Genomic DNA, 21,535 nt, shown 5'->3' on the forward strand with positions numbered 1-21,535 from the left:
TAGGCTCCAGCGCCCCCCGCGACCCTGAAAAGGATAAGCGAATGGATGGATGGATGGGATAAATATTAAAGGATTGTATTATATCATAGAGCTTCCTTTTTTCTACCTTTAGCATACACCATCCTTTATAAGAGGAAGCTCATAATTCATAGAAATTCACTATCCAATGAGTCAGTAAAATTGTTAGCAAAACTTGCTTTTATGTTTTGAATGGTCAACAAAAGGTTGTTAAACCCAAAGAAGAACTGTGAATGTCAGACTCTTCAAAAAAAAAAAAAGTGCACTTTCTCATGCACATTTATATAAGCTCTCTAAATAAATGAGCTATATGATCAAACTGATCAAAGTGGAATTAAGGTTAGCTATGGTTCAGTTTGCAATAATAATGTCTGCTGTAGTAAGGCAAATGGGTAAGTGAGGGATGGAGGAAATTTATATATATATATTTTTTTATCTGTAAAGAAAAATTTGCATTAAATTAAAAATCATATTAATAGAATTATGGTCTCACATCTTTAAAACCAAGTGTATATATTCACTCTTAATCATCTGCTTCTTTACAAGAGATGCTTTTAACCTTTTTGTTTCACTAGTTCGAGAGTAGTTTAATACACTCTCACACTGATAAAATACCAATATTATTGTCAAGTACAGCGTTCAAATGAACAGCATGCTTTGGTTACTTGAACTCTTAATGAGGAAAGGCTGAAAAAATCCTGCACATCTTCATTTCTGTACACTGGAACTAAATTTATAGCACTGTGCAACTGAAAATGTCACTTAACCTGTTCATCTGTCCTTCAGCTCCTCTATTATCTTCCTCCACTGTCTTATCTCTTTAATAAATGCTTTACAAAGCGCAGCATTCGATACAGGGCAATATTTTCATATGAAAAATGTACATTTATTATTTTAGGCACTAAGAAAGGATTTAGATGGGTTTTAAATTACCAGGATAAGACTTAAAGATTTGTTTTAGATATAAATCAGGTTCTACTCAACTAATTCAAACCTTTCAACATTATATAAAATTGATTCAAAACTTGAAATCTTGCCATCCGATATTCAAGTATAAATGATGAATGAATGCATCAATTCTGCACTGGCATCTCATGATATCTTTCACACCACAGGTCTCTTATCAATTTTTCAGGACTGGCACCATCAGATCCAAGTGGCAATAAAAACTTTTGTGACAGTATTGGATCAAAGTTTGGAGATTGTAAGGCTTCTCACATGGGACTCTGTCCCTTGAGCCACGATGGAGGGACTGATAAGAACCTGACTTCTGGCAGCTCAATGCAAAATGTATTAACGTAGTGTGTCATTACCTAATATTGAGCTCAGATTGTCCTGCAACTGGAGAGTTACAGAGAAGGAAATTGGGTCATAGTTGATGTTTTATGGCACCGTATATTCACCCTCTGTGGTGGCCTTGGACCGATGGGAGTTGGGAGGGGCGGGGCAATCAAAATCAGGGACTACCTAAGAAGTAGAACGTGATCATTTCTACAGAATCACCAAGAACTGTGGAATATGCAAGTTAACCTGCACGAGTATGAACAAAATCCATAAGAGAAGACGGATTCTTGCTTGCTGCATGAATATCTGACGTGGCCACGATCAGTCATCTGGCACAAACAACTCCAAATGCCACACACAATGGACATGGCTTTGAGGCTCAAGAAGTTAAAGAACTATTTTTTTTCTTTTATAAACTAAAGGTCTCTGGAATTTCTTTACAAATTGTTTACATGTGTCAACATGTGTTTGATCAAAATGCTATTTGTGTCCTTGAGAATTTAAAAAGAAGTGAAAAGCATTGCTTTTCAAACCTCACTTATAAATTGTATTTTAAATCCTTCATTACTCACATGTGTGTTTGCTTTCCAGCATCTTTAGCTTGTTTATTACAAAATATTGTTATTGCTGTTAAATATTGAGTTATACTAAATGTTAAAATAGTCACTGACAATATCATTGCAGGATTAATGCAAAGAAAAAAATAGTATTAATAGGATTCATTATACATAGGTCATGAGTCAAAACACAAAATGTAATAGTTGTTAACCAAAGCTTTTAATCTTTGAGCATATCTGAGTCTGGACCAAAGAAATGGACACTGTTATTGCTATAGTAGTGTTAGCTAAAACAATTACTATCATACTAAAACAACAACACCAAAAGAAAGGGTTTTCCATGTCATGACATATAGGAAAATAATATGTTCTTTAGCAGGTCCTAAAATTTGGCATAAAACAGCAATGAACAGCAGCTCATTACACCGTGTCAGGAGTGCATTAAGACATCGCCAAAGAGGAACGATAACAGCAAGAGACAAAGTTCTTCCACAGCGATGATGATAAAGTCATACATCTTAGCATACAGAAAACAGTTACTTCTAGTTACTGCTGCTAAAGGTAATTCCACAAGCTTTTGAATAATAGAGTGTACTAAGTTTTTTCAAACACTGCTTCTATATTTCAGATTACTTTTTGTGAAATAAATAATGATGTGTAATATATCATGTTACTATTCATCTGGCATTGTATTTGCCTCGTTTTGCTGAGGACTAAATCACCTTTTATTATGTCTTCTACATAAAACTTGTAACTGACAGAAGGTATATTTTCTTTGACTGTACACAGGCTTCTGGAATACACATATTATTATTATTGCTGTTATTAATGATAATAACAATAATAATAAAGAAAAACTTTATGTGCCTAGATATTATATTATTGGGCTGTGCCCGTCAGGAATTGCAGAGTTATGACACAACTGCAAAACACAGGAAGTAAACTGAATTAACAAAAGACAATAAGAAACCTAAGAGCAAAAAGAGAACCCAAAAACAAGAAAAAACAAGTATTTGTAAGTTCAAAAGCTAAAAAACCCAAAAGCTAAAAATGTAATCAGACTGTGACTATCAATTTAGAGTAGAATAGATGTGAAGATAACAATGTGTTAACACTTCAGTTTGGGTGCAAGCTTCACATCAGTAACCACATGGAAAATGACAGTGTGTCATTTGTATATCATCTTTATAGACACGGTGTCAAAGAGGATCAATTGTTTGCTAGAGCTAACATTTTAAAATAAACATGTGTACATGTGATGTACTTTTTTTCAACAGTTGTACATTTTTAGCACTGAAAAACACCAGAACTAACATGAAATGTTCCCAATACAAAGAGGTTTGTTCGTGTGTTTCCAAACCTGATTTATACTTTTTGGCTTTGAGGTAGAGCGCCATTGTTGTACAAAGTGATCCACGCTGCTGCACTCCGCGCTTCATTAACATGAACATACACAGACTATAGTTTGTTTTGACCAGGTTCCACATTGACTGTTGATGGAAATACTCATGAGCCAACAAATGTGGGTTAATTCGGAACTGAATGGAAGCATAAAAGAAGTTAACTGGATATTTCTTTTCTCGTTAAAATCAGTGTCTTTAGCAGTAATTGACAGGTTTGGGTGTGACTGCTTATTATCCTTTAAAAACAGCTTTAAAGTTGCTCTTTTAGTCCTTGTGTAATGGCTATCTTTGTTTCTTCTTGGAGTTCTCTATTTCTCTTATATATAAAATAAGAGTCTGGATGGACAAGAGGCTGTTTTACGCGTCGGTTTGTGCAACAACGACGGTAAAACCATCATGTCGCTCCGCCATTCGCTTGTTTTATTTCTCACAAACCTTTCACAACAAAAGCACCATATCCTTTTCAGGCTTTTCAAAATAAAACAGGTAATAACTATAAATGGCGCTAACACCTTGTATTTAAACAATGACTCGAAACATTTTTTATTAAATTATGAAATGCTATTATTAAAATTTAATAATAGACTGGTAATAGAACTGTTTTTTCAGGTGGATGTAAATTTATTCAGATTATGTATTCCATGTTGACAACTGGCTATAGTTTCCATGGTAACTAAAGTTTTTTAGATTAAACTAGTAATATAATGATTATCAAGTTCAAAAAATATATTGGGCCTTCCAAAGTGGTTAAAGACTTACAAAGAGTTACTGCTTTTATCATTTAGCTGTTTTGTCGTAATAGTAGGTAGGATATTCATGTCTGTGCTGTGTAAGATGGCTAGCTTTAATTTTGCACCATATGATACAAATCCAGATCATATAGAATCATCAGTTAACGTAAAATGCATGTCTTTTGGCATGAAAATGCAACACTGGCCAAAATTTCCAATCTCTTGTCCTTGTACAGATAAGGGGGTCTGGGTGATATCGCTTGTGCTTTAAATACCAACTGGATTCATCATCCAGAACATCATATAATATCCCCGTATAGACAATTATAGACGCAAATGTGCGTCTATCTTATTCTCTATGCTCTCTTTGGCATGTAGCTTGAGTGCCCTCTGGTTTAAGCCTGCACTTTACTTGACTCTGTTTTGGACGGCTGAGCAACATCTCACCCTCACAGAGGTTCACTCACCAAGAATTACAAAAACTGAGGCTCAGCGCACAGGCCAGAGCTTACACAGAGCTTAGGGGAGTTGGGTCAGTCACACGTAAGATTAGTGACCGCATGCAACAAGTTCAGATGAGGTCTCTGAGAAATAAATGCAGTTTAGTACACAAAGAAATCGCACGCATTGTACATTCTTGAACACATTACTAGTGTTTTATCTGTCTCTTTTTCTCTCTTACGCACACTCTCGCACACACACAAAACTCAGAGACCAAATACTTTCATGTAAACTTGGAAATGATCAGAAAGTTTCAGAATGTAAAAGCATTTTAAAATGAAAGTAGTTCTGACACGTAAAATGAAAAAGATAGCTCCGTTTCTGCACTATCTCCATGCAAGCAAACCGAATCAAATTAAATGCACTGACTCCTTTGTATAAAAGGTCAGATTTGAAGTTGTATCCCTTCACTGAAATAACATTCACATGACACAGATGGATTTCATCTACTCATTAAAAACCTGTTCAAGTCAGTTAACTTGCTGACATTGTTCACCTGTCAGAAACATAGCAGAGCCAGAATATTGCTGACCAAGAAGCAGTGTGATAGAATATGCCAGTGCTAAGCAAAAGTGTCAGATGTCAAATCTATATTCTGTGCAAAGAGGCAAAAATGTTTTGTTTTTTGTTTTGTTATTTTCTTTACTACGGTTGAAAGTAGGGCTGGGTATCATTCTAGAATCGATTCTATTCCGATTCACAAGGTCCTGAATCGATTTGATCCACGATTCGATTCAATTCGATTTGAATCTGGGAAATTTTGCCTCAGACAGTCAGAAATATTATAATTCAGATCAGTACATTTACATATTTTTGTATCTATAAAAAGGAAGCTGACACACGCAAGACTTTATCAAAGGTGTGAGCATCACAGCAGATGCCTTTGTGTCAAAGTAGCTGAAGATAAAACACAGAAAAACATGAAGGTGATTTTCCTGGCCTGGAATTTTATAAAAATATTCTGCAGTAGATCACAAACGAAAGAAAACCATTAACCAACTTATGAACATTACCTCTGAAGTTACAGCGGTTTTATTAGAGACACGGCTAAGCGTTTTGCATTTTGTATATTTTTAAAAAGTTTAAATTTGTTCAGAAGCCTATTGAACAGCAGAAATTAGGTTTTCTTTTCGGAAGTAAGTAAAAGGAAAAAAACCATCGGCCGACAGCGCTGTAAATAACGGTAGTCTTGTGCGTAACAAGCAAGCGAATAATGCAGAAAACAGATTTCGGGGATAGACGGGAAACTGTTCTTAAAGTACCATCAGAAAAAGAGAAAGCTGTGCATGAAGTGTGATTTTATTGTGGTGGAAGCAAAACAGCAAAAGTAAGAGGGAGTCCATGACGATGTTTATGTGAAGCTTAGTTTGGATCTTCTTTTGCTGCTGGTTCGGTCAATATTGTTTGGAGAGAGATAAAACTAACAGCTTTAGAATCAGCTCAAAAAAGCCGTAAACACAAAGCGCGGACCCGCCAAAACATCAGAATCAGCGAGCTGTCGGCTTTCAGCCCCGACTGTGAGAAAGGTGACATCTCACTGATTCTGATCCGCAGGTCCGCGCTTTGTGTTTACGTTTTTGTGCAGAAGCCATGTACCTGCTCTCATTTACTGTTTTATATGTTTGATGGTTGTCAAAATTTTGTGACGTTTCACCTGAGATTCTGGAATTTTGGGCAAAATACATTTATATAAAAAAATCGATTCAGGATTTTAATGAATCGATATCACGTTATCCAAGCCCGAATCGATTTTAACCGATGAATCGATTATTAAAACCCACCCCTAGTTGAAAGCAACTTGAAAGATACAGAATTTACCAAATACATAACACCTGGGTAGGGTAGAAAGAGCCATTTCAATACACTGGATGACGGAGGGTTAAAAGCTATTTAATGAGTCCAAATAACAAAAGTATATATGTATAAAAGTGAATGGGGTAGAGAATAATAAGGCAGTGGAACAGGAAATCATATTTCCTCTAATGACCACTTGAGGCTGGTTCTAAAACTGAGTTACTACCACTGTGGTAAAATGCCCAAAATATTATTAATCTCTGGATCTCTTCCACAGCATGTGTTTTATCCTGTCTTCTCTCCCCGACTGGTTACGGCAGATGGCTGCTCCTCGCTGAGCCTGGTTCTGCCGGAGGTTTCTTCCTGTTAAAGAGGAGTTTTTCCTTCCCACTGTTGCCAAAGTGCTTGCTCATTCAGGGTCATATGATTGACGGGTTTTTCTGTGTATGTATTATTGTAGGGTATACCTTGCAATATAAAGTGCCTTGAGGCGACTGTTGTTGTGATTTGGTGCTGTATAAATAAAACTTAATTGAATTGTTAAAATGACCAAAAAGCATGTTTACAATGTGGAAAAGGAAAAAAAACACACTTTCGGTCTCGATGGTGAGTTTACTTGTTCATCCTAGCGACTGTACCCATATGGAAAAGAAATAGAAAAAACTTATAAAAGACTTGCATCACATTTGGCTTGCTTCATATAGTGAATCATATAAGGCTTATATGATTTACTCATGAAAGTGGTCACTTTCTCATTACTTTCATATATTGTTTTAGGAAGTATCCAAAACATACAAGTTTCATTTATATAATTTTTCAAGGGATCTTATATCTGTTTTCACTCTTGTATGCTTTTCATACAAGTTTCACACCAGACAGATACACATTTTATAAGATTTATATATATCTTTTCCATATGGGTATGGGTGTGTATTTTGTTTTCATAACTTTATAACTCATTGATTTGGATGCTGTTGAGGATCAAATTTAAAATTGCAGCCACTTTGTTTGACACATGCTATCAGTCACACATGGATGTAACTGACACCTGTCAGCTAGGCCTCACTTCCATTAATTACTGCACTTCGTGATCATGGTTATGCTGGTGGTGCCTTTTGAGGCATTTTGATGGAAACATCTAATACTGTACATCATCTCTGCACATTGGAATGAATAAAGGAGAAAAAAACACTGGAGAAAAAAACTCCCACACATTGTCTTACTTACTGGTGTAAAATGTGTTTAATTGTTATTATTTTATTTATTTGTTTATTTTATTATCAGACATGTGTGTTTTCCACAAATGCAACCAAGATTGTTCATATTAGCTGATAACTAATTAGCAAGAACTAAGCACTCCATGCCATGTTATATTGGAGTCATATGTTGAGGCTTCAAAAGTGATTAATCCAAAAACAAATATTTTATTTGCAAAATGTGATTTCCTCATAGGATATAGTTCAGAAGAATTTTTTTTGGTTCAACTGAAACCATGCATACTTTTTATACTTTATACTTTTTTCAGTGCCTCCATCAGGATTGAAGCAGCCATTTCACAGGCAATGAGATTGCAATTTCATTGCACACAGTTACAAGAATTTTGGGAGTGCCATCTACTATTTTCCATGGTATGACTGAAGCATAAGAGTCAAGTTTGTTTTTGTCAACTGTGCCTTTGTAAGCCATAATTGGAATTATTAATGGTTATTGGAGTTTTCCAAATACCCCCAGTAGTCTGTCAGTTTCTATCATGTGGTTGTAGCTAAAGAGATGCTAAAATAGCACTGAAAGTCACATCTGTTGTTAAGACACTAACATGTTATTCAAGAAAGACATGATTTCTTAAAAACCTGTACCGCAAGGGGAAAAAAAATTATTGTGCCAGATAGGAATGATTTCCTACTGTGAGATGTTTGATTTACACTGGGAACAGAATAAAAGCACAAGGGTGGATATCTTCCTCTAAGAGTAGAGTTATATATTATTCCTGCTGTGAACAAATACTGGCTCCACTGGATGTAGCAGCTAAATGACTGCTAATGCTCGAGATGTCCCTCCCCTTAACAAGAAAAACAATAAGTCCTACACAGTAGCTCCCCGAGCTCTCACTTCTGTGATCACCATTGGAGAAGAAGAAAGCCTGACAGAGGATCACAGTGCAACTTTGCTTTCTGTATAAGGCTGGTTTGATGTTGCAAATTATACATTCTTCAAACACTCGCCCCTCTCAATACATCACAGCCGCAGGGCATTCACTGTGAAACACGAACACATGGAAGAGGAGGGACTGTGCTACGTTTAGTTAGGAGACATCCCCCTGCACCGTTTGGTGATGAATGTTTGAGAAATGTTCCAAAGCTGTGGGAGATGAGGAGAGCCCTCAGAACAGCTTCAAGGTAATTTTGACTTTTGTTCATGTTTTGGTTTCAGTGTTGCTGTTAATGGATACTGCACAGCCACTCTTTGGAGGCATAAAAGTACTTTCACTGGAAAAGTTTACCACCAAGAATAGGCAGCAGAAATAGACTGGAGTAGAAAGTTGGCCTTTAACTTAAATAATTCTGGTGTTCTGCTGATGTTTTGTTGTGTTTTTCTAAAACCTGTGCAAAGCTTCATTCAGAGCAGACATCTTCACAGTTAGTAGGAACGATTGCCTGCAGATGCTTTGAATAATTCTAATCTAATAATTCTATATCTTAAATTAACTCCCATAATTACAGCAAAGCAATGCTGATGTAACAATACAATTTGCCATATTTCATTCTAATTCCGCTTGCTTCATTTTCTCCACTACCTCTATAATCACATTGCTCTTAATTAGTTTACCTTTGTCACACTGAGAGCATCATGATAAAACACCGCATTGCTAGGAATGGCACGGGTGTAGATTTATTTTTGGCATATTAAGCAGGGGGTCTGGAGATTTTCACCCAGCTTATTTTAAACAACAGATACTTCATTTCCTGGATTTTATATACCAATTTGTAGTTTTCCTGCATCTAGGGGAGTGATGGTGGTGAACACTGTTGCCTCACTGACAAGGTTTTTATTTGAACCCGGGCCTTCTACTACGAACCGAATTCAAACATATGCTTGGTCTACATACAAATTTGATTCGAAGTCAGCACATACAGTTTAGGTGAACATTCTCTAACACTTCATCCAGCTTATCTTCTAGTGATGCGATTTTCGGCTCTTTTGAGAGAACCGGCTCTTTCGGCTCGGCTCACTAAAAAGAGCCGGTTCTTTCGGCTCCCAACCGGCTCTTCAGGTTGTTTTGTTGCTTTAATTAATTTATTATTAACAACGATATAAAATTATGCACAAAAGGAATTACTAATGTTAAAAAAAAGTGGTTTTATTTATATTTGTTTATATATAAATATATATGGTGGCCCCTAGAGACAAAGCACGTACAAACTCCAAAACACATTTCACGTTAACTGAACTTCCAAAACAGAGCTACCTAGATCACTTGAATTACACAATTGAAAGCATATGTGTATTGTTTGTGTATTTATACACAAGCACTCATGCTGCCATCATCATCCGTCATCATTTCTGCTACACTGGCAGGGCTAGGTAGTGATGTTCGATTCACGAACGAATCGTTCAATACTCGAGAATCACTTTACTGACTCGTCAATCATGATTCACAAGCCCAACTGACTCATCCCTGTTTCTGTTAGCAAACGAATTCGCTTAGTAGAAATATATCTAGCTTATAATTAAAATTGCGGGGGGGGGGGGGGGGGGGGGGGAACAACAGCCAGTTTCTTAACAAAAGCATTTCTGCTCTGAACTGGAAGAAAAAACCCTGAGTAGAAGCTCACATCAAGAAAATAGCTCCTCGGTTCACAGTAGCATCGCTCTGCTAACATGCTAACAACACATTTGAGCTACTCACCCCCTCCCTCCTGTGCTGAATCATAGAGCGAACAAACCAATCACTCACTCGCTCACCCCCTCCCTCCTGTGCTGAATCATAGAGCGAGCGAACGAACGAATCACTCACTCACCCCCTCCCTCCTGGCTCACAGCTTCTTCTTCTTCTTGGTTGGCAACCAATGTTAAGGCGCATTACCGCCCCCTGGCTCACAGCGCAGTGGACATTTAGATGAGAAAATATATATTTAACACATTTAAGGAAAATACTAATAAAATAAAAATAAACAAAATAAATGTTTATTAAGCAATTTTGATAGGAAATTGCTTAATTTTAGAAATGTTTTTGCTCTATAAAATAGTTGGGTTTTTTTTTAGAATCATTCATCTGCAGGAGCTTTCCTCTCTTCAGGAACTCTCTCTGCAGGAGGGGGAGATACAGGAGAGGTGGAGGAAGATCTCAGTCTGGGCGTCTATTCTCTTATGTAGTCTGGAAGATGAGTGGATGGTGGGGTGGGTGCAGTTTTCTCTGTGGTGGGGTTGGGTGGACTGTCCCGGTCTCTGTGGGGCCGGGCGGCGCTGCTGCGCTGGGCCCCGGTCTGGATGGGCCTGGGCCCCCTTTCCCTGGCGGGTCGCGGAGTATGGGGGTGCCTACTGGGGTCAGCGGGGGAGCTGGCCCCAGGGAGGGGTCACCTCAAATGCACCTTCCTTCCTTCCCTCCCCATCTCCAGCTGCCTCCCTCTTTCCGCTCCACCACAACCACCCACACATGCAGGGCCTTGGAGTAGGGGTGTGTCACCAGGGTGCAGAGGAGGCTACCCCCCCCCCCCCCCCTTCTGTCCCCTTCTGGCTGCCTCTGCCTCAATTTTATCCCACAACTGAGACATTCACATTACTCACACATACATATAGGATCTTGGGGGTGGGCACGCTATACGGACTCCAAAAGACCATCAGGGTGTACACCTCACTCCTGGCGTCGTTGCCCACCTCTCAATTTTAAATACACGTAGACATTGAGGGCAAGGGTACCTAGACCCGGTTTGTAGAGTACGCTTGGGGAGTGTGATTGTGTGTACAGCGTCTCTTTATGTTTGTCTCCACGTTGGTTGAGTGTGGAGTAAGTGCATATGAGAGCATGAGGGTGGGAATGGATGTTTGTATCTGTGTGTGCCTGTATGTCTGTGTCTATATGTCAGGTTGGGTATCAGACGCCACCTCTCTGGGGACATCTCAGGCCCTCCAAGGTTTGGAGGCCTATCTCCCCCCACCACCACTTCCCCTGCCAGTGGCGGACTTCCTCAGACATTGCGTTGGTGGTTCTTTGTGTCTGGGGATGGGTGTCCAGGTACACACCGGCTCACTCCTTGGCGGCCACTTATCGGGGCCTGGAGCCTGGGGCTCGCTCGGGCCACTTCGGAGGTGGGGTGCCCCCGGCCTCTCGGCCTGGGGCTCGGTCACTCAAGCACAGCTGGCTGCCGGCGGAGCTCACGGGCGCGTCACTGCAACCCCCCCTGGCTTCTGCTCCGCGGCTGCTGAGTGAGCCCTCATCTGGGACTCTCCTCAGCTCTTTCTGGGACAGTGGTGCGGCTGCCCCTCTGTTGGTCTTCCTTGGTCTCTTGTGTTCTGGGGGCCTCTGGATGTCTGGAGTTTTGATCTCCTCCATACCTGCTTCATGCCCTGGAGGACGGGGCAGTGGCCCCCCCACACCCTCTAGCAGATCATTACATGAAGGAACCTTTTAGAAAAACAAGCGCGTCCATGCTCACAGGTGTACACACGGGTGATCACACCCACAAACTACACCCTTTTTGGCTCCTACCTCAAAGCACACTGTGTTCTGTTGATCTTATGTGCTGCACAATAATGTTTAATATTTAGTATTTACTGTCATATTCCCATATATCATTGTGATGTTGTTTATTCTATTACTCTTGTTCTCTTCTGCTTGCTTTCTTTTTTCTTTCTCAACAGGTGATCCAGGTGATGCATTTTTTTTCTTCTGCCCATTCTGTTGGTTTTTGTTTTTTGCCCTTGTCCCTCTTCTCAGCTGTTTCTCTTTCCCTCTTTCTTTCTCCCCTTCTTTCCCCCAGTCAAGTCTGTCCCGTATTCAGCAAGTGAAAATAAAATAAACAATAAAAGGTGAATCAAATGGAGCATTACGGCAAGGCTGGGATGGTCAATTTGGTAAAGTAAATCCATTGGGCATCTTTCTTTGTCTTTAGACAATAATTCTGATGGCAAAAGAGCCAAACAGGACAGGCGGGAAAAAAAAAAACAGAATCATTCATCTTAGCAGTGGGATTTACATGAAAAGAGAAACAAATTAAGTTTGAGTGAAAATGTAAATTTTTGCACTCTTTGGTCAACTGACTCAGTGAATCAAATGACTCAAAAAATCCGATTCACTTTGGTGAGTGACTCATTAAAACTCGATTCAGTAAAAAGAATCAAATTTACCATCACTAGGGCTAGGGGCCAGGACTCTACTCTTCGGGTTCTTGGGGGATGTTGCTAACTCCGGGTCCGATAACAGGCACCACACCCACAGTAGATGTGCTCGGTGTGAAGTCTCGCAGCAAGCTATCAAATACGGTGCATTTCTCAGCTTTTAAAAAAACGCTATGCGTCGCCCAGTTCATCGTCAGATCCGAGTTGTTACCTCCTTTGCACAGTATCACAGTATCACCTTAAAGCACTTGTTGCAGGCTGCTGAGTTTCCATCTTTTGTTGCGAAGTACAGCCACACTTTTGACCACTTCGCCTTGGGCATTTTTAATCTGTAGCTCTGCTCTAAAAGAATGTACGTACCTGGGCCCGCCTAATTTCCTTGCAAAGGTAAAATGATTGGCTAGAATCCAAAGTGTATGACATCCCCGAAAAAAAAAAAAAGTACCTAAATAAAGCACCTAAATGTGCGCTGCTTTTTGGTCTGGTTACTACCGCTTATGTCAGAACTGGTGCCATAATGGCACCGGATACCGGTCCCCATCCCTAGTAGCCACTAGGTAACCAAAGATCAACACTGCCCCTAGCATCCTGGAGCACTTCTGTTGTGTTTTGTACGTGTTTTGGAGTTTGTATGTGCTTCGGAGTTTCTACATGCTTCAGAGTTTTTACATGTTTTGGAGTTTGTACGTGTTTTGGAGTTTGTACGTGCTTTGTCTCTAGGGGCCACCGTAAATATACTTTTATTTGTTCACTTCACATAAAATGTAATAAATAAATCATATAATACAAAAACCAGCTATTTACATTTCAACTTTTAACTATTTAAATTTTCTGCTTTTTTAAAGTGAAACAACACAAAACACTGCAAACCACAACACAATTAAATATAAATTAAAATGTGAAAACAAAAAGAAGATGCACATTCTCTGTCATATGGGCCTGCATGATTAAACTTTCTGAATCCTTTATCATCTGCAACTGAAAATAGTTGTGGATGATTACTATACCTTTCTGATGTGATGTTGTTGTCCCTGGCTCTCTTTCCCTCCGACTCGGTTCCTGTGCTACTGCGAGCAAGAGCACCTGGCTGCAGCCACTGTGGAGCTCCACAGTAACCGGATACACGTGACCTCCACAATAACCGGAAACACGTGACTTCCACAGTAACCAGAAAAACGTGACCTCCACAGTAACCGGAAACACGTAACTCCAGTTAAATCGACTTTGATAGCGAAAACTAAATTTCGTTTTTGTTACTATTGATGCTGCTGAGAAATAAAAATGGTTTTTAAGTGGGGTTTTTTTTTAACACTCTGGGTTTGTTCAAAAAAAATTCACCATCCCCTAAATTGTTCGTGGCCAAAAGTGTACAGTGGTCCCTCGCTATAACGCGGTGCACCTTCCGCGACACTTGCTGTTTCGCTGATTTTTTTTTTTTTTTTACAGTACATTGTGTTGTGCGTTCTGATTGCTGTAGACCATTGTCAATCAATCTAGTCCAGTGTCTCCTGTACAGGAGCGGTCCCTAATAGGCCCACGGACCGGTACCGTTCCGCGACAGTTGATCCTCCGGTGTGAAATGTATGGTTGTAGTTGTGTGTCTTATTTTGAAAGAACTATTTACGCGTTACCATAGCGACCAGAGAGCATTAAGAAGCAGAGAGGAGGATGTCACTGTCATTGTTGTTGGCGCACAGCTCAAGTCACGTTTATTATTATATTTACAAAATACCACCGTTTCTTTTTTTTAATTCTTTTGTTGTATTTATCCGCGACACCTTAAAGGTCGTTCCCTGAAAATATTGTCTGACATTAAAGTGGTCTGTGGTGCAAAAAAGGTTGGGGACTCCTGCTGTACAGTACAGAATGCGTTTAGCTTGTCGAATTTACATAAATCTTCGATCGCTAGCAGTGTAACTCTGAAGTGCTGTACTGTATGTTTGTAAGTTTTCTCCCAAACAAACACAACAATGCCGACGAAACGTTTTGCACCCTCAAATGCACCTTTTGGTTTCATTCCATAATACTGGACTTATGTTTCTACAAAGGTTTGAACTCTAAGAGTGTTTAAACAAAAGAGAAAAGTGTGAAAATGTTCATGCCTGTCTTAGAAAAGTGTATAAAGCATGTAGCGAGGGGTTTTACAGTCTTAACATCTATAATAATTGTAAAAAAAATAAAGTTGGCTACTTCATGGATTTCCCCTACCGCGGGTTATTTTTACAACGTAACACCAGCGATAAACGAGGGACTGCTGTATTATTAATAGTAGTGTCTGGGACATCTAATTGATTAACATCAACATTGATTATTATGCACTATTATTTTTGTTCAAGGAGAGCAAAAAATATAAAACTCTCTCTCAGCTTGTTTGTTGCCAAAAATGGCCACTTTTTGTGTATGTTCACAAAATGCTATAAAATGTATATTTCTTAAAACATTTATCTACTTTTACCAACGTGACTCTTTAAAATAGCACCAGTCCTTTTCATCAAAATCAAAATTGTATCTAAATTTTTTACTCTTTATAGCCAGTTAGGTTATATATTACCATTAACTTTTCAGATAAAACGGTGATAAAGTCCTAATGTTTTCATGAAACTTCGTTTTTTTCCCCCCATCTGAGCATCGGGGAAAAGGCTGTCTTGCAATTGTTGAGGTCACTAGTGTGTGCCCCATTTCTTCCAGGATCACTCTCTTTATAGGTTTTAGTGGACTCCTAGTATGCGAAGTGGTTTTATGGTACAAACGGATTGTATTCCAAGATCTGGGAGACTGTAGAAATGAGCAGTGATGCCCTTCCTACCATCTTTCCAGAAAAATAAGTGATCTGGAAGCTGTTAGGCTTACTTACAGCAGCAGCACTTTCTGCACGTGCATAAACTCCAGGACACATTTACTAACGGTGTTTGTTGCTGTATGTGCTGCAGCTTTGAATTTTTTAATAATATATATTTTATTAATATTTTGGCTATGGTGTCTTGTTATGAAATGTACAAGAGTAAAAGTGTTTTTAGCATGTGCTTCAAAGCTAAGTTTGACTGGGAAACTCAAAGCTCAATAGTCTGTATCAACAGAAATTCACTGCAGCCTATGTAATATTTCATGCGTCATAATTTATTCTACTCTATCTTGCAAATACATATTTGTGTGGCAATGTCATGCACAACACACACAACTATTAGATCCTTAAGATCAAACCCGTGTCATTCTTTTGGTCCAATGCAGTACAGTAGTGAAAAAAAAAGAATAAGTGAAGTGTCCACAAATGGCCCAGAGTGTTAATGTTTAAAATGTGGAAAAATATTATTGATTACAATTCTTTACTGTTAATATCAACAATAAGCTTTTTATTTTGAAATTACAAGTTTAAAAAAAATGCTGTTACATTTACATTTAATGTTGTTACACTGTAATCCTTTATTATAAGTATGGATATAGAATCAAGTGAACAACATTTTGAAATAAGTTTAATTGGAATTTTGTACTATGCAAAAACAAAACAAAAAACAACAACAACGACATATTAAACAAACAAACAAACAAACACAGCCAGTGCCTTCATTTGTCCATTACATGTCAAACATAGCACTGACCCTTAGTCCCTACTCATCAGCACATGCTTTCAAAAAGAGCTCCATGTCCTCTGCAAACTGAAAAACAAAGAGGGAACAAGTCCCTTGCTCCAGTGTCTTCTTCCTCTGACATGTCTCTTAAGACCCTCTGCTGGTCCCCTTGATTTAAGGACAGATATTTTGGCATTGTTACGTGTCCACGGAAAAGTGCCTTATTTTGGACAACCCACTGCACAGCAGGACGCAGATCTTCACCAACTGCTGGCTCCTGTGTCAGGCAAATGAGGATAAAAACATAGTTATTTCTCTGTTGCAGAACAGTTTTTTAACCCTTTAAGACCTACCATAGACCCAAGTCTGCCAGAGCTTATATTATATTTTTACCTGCTGCGGAGCCATTTTTGGGAGCATTTCAAGTTGCTATACATCAATACAACCATTATAGCCCAGATTTTAATAATATGTATTCATTAAGTGCATAGTAATTACATAAATTGCAAAAAAGTGCAATAAACTACAAAAAAAATTGAAAATCGTTTTTGTTTTTTAACATATATTTCTAGTTAGAGAAATTTAAGAGGCTTATCCCTCAAAACTGTAAATACAAAAAAGTTGCACAAAATAGTTTCCCACCACAGGAAATTTATTTTGAGTGTCTTCATAGTTTTATTTTTGAAATACACCAATTTTTATACACTGCAGGAAAAACGAAAATAAATATTATACTGCAAATTTGCAAAAAAGCAGCATATGCATCAAAATAAACTATTTCCAGCAGTGCAATATGAGTCCTAAGCATCCCAGAAACTACACAGAAAGTCATAAAGTCAAAGATAACTTTTAAAAAGACGAGTATAGGCTCTGAGGGCCTGATAGTAAAAAAGACTACATTTCCGCGAAAATGACGTCACTTCCGGTTTCGGGCAGGTAATGGCGGAAATGCAAAAGTTTGCGCTGACGTCTATTCCAACGTAGGAAGTGTTATGAACAGCTGATCGGACCGGCACAGCGTGTTTCTGGAATATTATGTTTTTGTTCCTGCAAGCGCTTTTTATGCAGTTTTTGCAAAGCTTTATGTGGAAGGAAACCGTGACCTAGGACAAGCTGATGGCATAAGATGTGAGTACAACTCCTCTGGTTTCATATGCAAAAAAAATTTTTGCGCTAGCTTACGTGGTTGGAGTGCTACTGGGATTTAAAAATAGTTACGCAAAACAGAGCGTGCCCGCTCCGATTGGCTGTAAAGGGTTAACAGTTATTCAAATGTCATTAAACATGTAATTACACTACTGTTTAAAGTGAATACTGACCTGACTGACTTCCAAACTAGGCAACAGCCTTCCTCGGTCAATCAGGTCAGCTGACTTTTTTTTTTTTTTTAAGCAATTTCAGAAAACTCATTTTTATAGGGTTAGCATTTCCTTAATTGATTCCCTTTCATTTATGGCCATAGTTTTAAAATACACACTTGAAAATACACATTTTTGTGTGTATGATGGAATTCATTGTCTGTTGGTATGGCTGATTGCTTGTGTGTATTTTTGACATTTACACTTATTTTCAGGGTGCAACTTTTTAATTGAACTATGAAGCACTTTGTAACTCTGTCTTTTAAAAAGTGCTATATAAATTATAAAGTATTATTAAACAATTATGTAGGACTGCTTTCTTCCATTTGAGCATCTCTAAAATTAGAAATACCCTGTCTCAGAGTGACGCTGAAAAGCTAGTTCATGCATTTATTACTTCTAGGGTGAACTACTGTAATTCGTTACTATCATGATGTCTCCCTGAACTTCATTCCAAAATACTGCAGTGACAATTGAACTGAATACATGAGTGCCAGTCGTGATTTGGTACAAAACAATAGCAGCAAGAGTTAAAGGGAAGATTTACAAGATGGTAGTGAGACTTGCAATGATGTGTGGTTTGGAAACAGTGGCACTAAATTAGGGCTTGGAATGGCATGAATTGAACCTGCTAAGACCAGGGTGGACAAGATTCCATGAACCATTGAGCAATGCATGTTACTAGACAAATCTATTAAAATAGATTAATCTTTTAAAAAAGGAAAAAGCATCAGAATTACAGACAGTGGAAACCACACAAAGGAAATTAGATTTTAACCAGGCTGTAAAACATGTTTATTTCTGCTGTTAGATTGTTGTAATTTGACATTTAAATACTGTTTAAATGAGACAAAATTAAATATTCTCATTTTAGATTTTTTGTAATGCCAATTTTTCTATTTAATTGTTTGATGGTCATTGTTATGGGTTATAATTCCCTGATTCACTCAGTGACTGACAACATCTCCAAAAAATTATCTTTAATTCAGTTCAGTTCAAAAGTATTTACATACAAATGAATTGAACTGAATTAAAGAGAAAACCCCAAGAATGAGCTGTTCCATTGTAAGCAAGTATTTGGAAACAGTGGGGAGGAAAAACTCCTTTCAACAAGGAAGAAACTAGTGATGGGATTTCCGGCTCTTTTTAGAGAACCGGCTCTTTCGGTTCGGCTCACTAAAAAGAGCCGGCTCTTTCGGCTCCGAACCGGCTCTTCAGGTTGTTTTGTTGCTTTATTTAATTTATTATTAACAATAACATAAAATTATGCACAAAAGGAATTACTAATGTAAAAAAAAAAGTGGTTTTATTTATATATGTTTATACAGTATATAAATATATGCAGTGGCCCCTAGAGACAAAAGACGTACAAACTCCAAAAAGCACATACAAACTCCAAAACACATTTCTAGCATGAACTGAACTTCCAAAACAGAGCTACCTAGATCACTTAAATTACACAATTGAAAGCATGTGTGTATTGTTTGTGTATACACAAGCATTCATATATAGTCAAATCATTTACCTGTTATTACCACACACCAAATCCGGTACTTGCTGGCTTGTGTAGCCACTAGGTAACAAAAGTTCAACACTGCGCCCTAGCATCCTGGAGCATTTCTGTTGTCTTTTGTACGTGTTCTGAGTTTTTATGCGCTTCTGAGTTTTTACGTGTTTTGGAGCTTGTACATGTTTTTACGTGTTTTGGAGTTTGTATGTGTTTTGGAGTTTGTACGTGCTTCAGGGTTTGTATGTGCTTTGTCTGTAGGGGCCACCGTAAATATACTTTTATTTATTCACTCCACATAAAATGTAATAAATAAATCATATAATACAAAAATCAACTATTCAACATTTCAACTTTTAACTATTTAGATTTCAGCTCTTTCCTTTTACAAATTTAAAGTGAAACAACACAAAACACTGCAAACCACAACACAATTAAATATAAATTATAATATGAAAACAAAAAGAACATGCAAATTTTCTGTCATATGGACCTGCATGAATAAACTTTCTATAATAATAATCCTTTATCATCTGCAACTGAAAATAGTTGTGGATGATTACTATACCTTTCTAATGTGATGTTGTTGTCCCTGGCTCTCGTTCTCTCTCTCTCTCCTGCTCTGTTCCTGTGTTACTGAGTGTAACTACCGCCCCTCCCCCTCTTCCCAGCGTAAAGCACAAGGCTCGCATGCTGAGTGAAGCCGGAAAAAAGTGCCAGAGAGAGAAAGAAAAAAAAAAACCCCACGGCTTGCGATAAGCAGCCGGCTCACGTCGTTCACATCAAAGACCCGGCTCTAAGAGCCATTTTGTTCGCGACCGACCCATCACTAGAAGAAACCTCTGGGAGAACCAGGCTCAGGGAGGGGCAGTGTTGCCACCTTAGCGACTTTGTCGCTATATTTAGCTATTATTTATACTTTTCTTCTAAAAAAAAAGTCACTAAAAAAAGACGTGAAAGTGCGTATCGCTTTTACTCTCAACAAGCAGCAGGAGCTGTAACGCAGTCAGTTCTTCTTTTACTCTTATGCTGTGGATGCTTGTGGATCACAAGGTTTAAAACTACTTACAAACACACACACAAAGTAACTCCACCAGAGTGCCTATTTCGGGTCACTTTTGCCGGTCCAAGCAGCAGGGTTGGAATTGTGACATTAAAAAAACAATTGCTAAAAGAAATTTAATTTGTAGTTCTAAATAAACTCTAAATGCATTTAGGACATTTTTTACTCACTTTATGTCTCTTCCACGATGTTATTTCTCTCTCCAACAACATAGGTTACAATTAGATTAGCATGACCAATTATGCAAATTAGGCGATGACTTTTAGGACAACCAATAGCGATTTTCCTTACTAAGGAGTTGGCAACACTGGGAAGGGGTGGTCATCTGCCGTGACCGGTTGTGCTGTATAGCTGAGGACAAACTTATATATGACTAATATCATGTCACGGCTCTGGGTCATTTCGACCCAGCATTTTAAGTTTATGTTTTGGTTTGATTTTGTATTATGGGTTATTCTTAATCTCAGGTTGTGTTTTGTTGATTATTATTATTCCTAGTCTATGTTTCAGTTAAGGGTTTTGTTCTTGTACCCTCATGTTTAGTATAGCTTTTGTCCTGTGTAACGCCTGGGTCTTTGTGAATTGTTTCCTGTTTTACTTTGAAAGTCTGTGTCCTATGTCAATGTATTGAGTTTTGCATCCTCCTGGTCTTGTCATGTCTGATTACTCCCAGCTGTGTTCTCCTCCTGTGCCTAGTTCCCCTCGGTATCCCTCTGTGTATTTAAGCTCCGTGTTTCTCTTTGTCAGTGTGGTGTTGTCTGTGTTTCTTCCCTCAGGTCATGTCAGGTTTCAAAACTCTGTGCCGGTCATAGTCGTGTTGTTCTAGCATACGTTTTGTAGTTCTTTCATGTTCCAGCACTAAGTCTTGGTTATAGTTGTCTCAGTCATCTTTGTCGTAGTTTTCACTGTTCTTAGTTTCTCCAGCTTAGGTAGCCACTGTCCCTGCTGTTTTGTCATTCCTTTGTAACAGCCACAATAAAGGCTCGCCTTCTGTTTAAACTTCAGTTCTGCCTCTTCTCCTGTGTCTGCTCCTGGGTCCACCTCACTCTCCCCACTTGGTCTGCCCCACAGCAAATATGCCTTAAAATTAATGTTTAGTCAATAGAAGTAACTCTCTGGTTAATACAGTTATGTGCTATTGATAATTAGTTGATTTTAGAGGATTAAGTAAAAAGTCTAAACAGCCAGCTTTGTCTTTGTCTTCTGTTTTTTTTGGGCTTTGCCTTTTAACATGTTCTTATCTTGGGCCTCAGGACATACTTGTTTGGTAACTCTATCTCACTTTGGGTCGCAGGAACAGCCAGTCTGGTAGTGTTGGCCTCTTGTTTTTTGTTTTTTTTTTGGGTTTTTTTTTTTTGCAGATTCCCCTGCAGTGTCTCCTTTTGAGCCTGAGAATTATATGGTTTTGTAATGTTGG

Source organism: Maylandia zebra, linkage group LG12 (assembly GCF_041146795.1).
Source record: "Maylandia zebra isolate NMK-2024a linkage group LG12, Mzebra_GT3a, whole genome shotgun sequence".
NCBI classification, from domain to species: Eukaryota; Metazoa; Chordata; class Actinopteri; order Cichliformes; family Cichlidae; genus Maylandia; species Maylandia zebra.